Raw genomic sequence first — 1,927 nt, forward strand, 5'->3', positions numbered from 1 at the left:
ACTCCAACGGCGTTAAAAATTGCAGAGCGGAACACCTGGATACATCAGAGCCACTGCAAGAAGGTAATACCTCTCCAGGCAGACGACGGGATTGTGGTGTGAAGTCCGGTTACAAAGGGTGGTGGTTCGTTTAGGGCCACTAATCTCAACCCGGTGAAGAAATCAACTGAGCCATATCCATTAAGAAAATGCTTGGTGAGGTGTTACTTGCAGTAGCCACAGTTGCTGCGACCCTAGAGGTCAGAGGACTGCTGAACTCTGACGAACTGCATTCAAGGCAGAAAAGATGGACACATCTGAAAAACGACCCCTGGGGTCGGGACAGCGAAGAAGAGAAACAACCACGGCTGAAGAATAAATGTTTTTTTGTATATGCATATGGGAAAACAAATTGCTGTATGTGTTCTGTGTTGCTTACTTCCTCTGACCAGGTGACCTCCATGGCAAAGTGATGAGCAGATTGCAGGCTAAATGTTTTTCGTCCATGGCAGGGGGAGGTTACGATATCACCCCCCACGCTCCAGGTTTGAGAAATGGGATATGTGAAGCCGAATTTTGGGTAAACTGGAACCATACTGTTAGAGGGAAATCTTTTCCACAACAGCTGATCATGCGAGGCAAGGAGCAACATCCAATGTGTACAACATGTTAACCAGGTCTGAATATGAGAAAAACACAGTACAAAGCTAAAAATGAAAACAGGAGGGAATGTTAGGTTTTGGATCATGTGTTTTCAATTTGTATTCAAGAATGTAAGCCCTATGAATTATTGTTTACTCCACAGGGTTGTAATTATTAGAAGAAGATTAATAATTACAATCATATTATTGCTGTGATGTTTATTCTATATCGGTCACTCTGAGAGCAAAAGTTTCTCAGGTCACATCGGATTAATGAGCAGACACAGGAACAAAGGTTTGTTTCAATTCTCACCCAATACCCATCGACACCTCACACAGGAATGTCGGGTCGTAAAGCTCATACGGAAGAGACCCCAGCTGTGTTGTGTAAATGACTTCAGCTGTGTTGTGTAAATGACTTGCTTCAATAAAAGGACTGTCGGAGGAGAACTGAGCCAGAGTGTTTTGGGTGAGTGCAGGAGGCACAGCTCAGGACATTCTCCTTGGACAAGTAAAACTACGCGCCCGAGTCTGTCATCTGTGGTCATTGGAGTTGGTCTGGTAATTCAACTAGCGGGGCTTTATCTTTAAGGTGATGTAAGGTATTCTCAAAACTGGGGCACTACGCAGATGGAGGAGAAACAGGCTTCCGGACACGCATGGATTAAGTTATCAACATTTAATGGCAAGAAAAGTAAATCAAACATTCAACGCGCTCTCTCCTCGTGTCAAGGCTGCAGGCTCTCGGCGCCTTCCGAGACGCACACAACCTTCCTTCGGGCTCACCTGAGAAAGAGGACGAGCTCTCTAAAAACACACCGTTTTATAATCCTCTCGCCGGTCGAGCGTCACTTCGGTTCCGTCGCTGTATTTTCACAATAAGATTCCGCCAATTAAAGTCACCTTCACAATAAAAGTCACTTCACGGATTTCAACCGGCTTCTTCAATCTATAATACTAACATAGTCACTCTCATGCAATATACATTAATTCTTTCCATTTACATTTGCATAGAGTAAACATTACCCTATGCTTCATAATACATTAATAACAATATCAATATTCTCCTTAATATTGTCTATTATAATATCTTTCTATATGTATTAATTTAAACCATAAGACCTCTGCAGATGTTATCAAAATAAACTATTACAACTTAACAATCCCTCCTTTTATACTTATCCAATAGTATAAACAACCCAGTAATAGCCCTTTTATTTTGACCCTCTATGTAAACAAACATTGTACAACATTTTAATTAGCACTCATTATCATTCAGCATCCCTGTGGAAGAAGAACATCACTCC

Source organism: Pseudoliparis swirei, chromosome 10 (assembly GCF_029220125.1).
Source record: "Pseudoliparis swirei isolate HS2019 ecotype Mariana Trench chromosome 10, NWPU_hadal_v1, whole genome shotgun sequence".
NCBI lineage: Eukaryota > Metazoa > Chordata > Actinopteri > Perciformes > Liparidae > Pseudoliparis > Pseudoliparis swirei.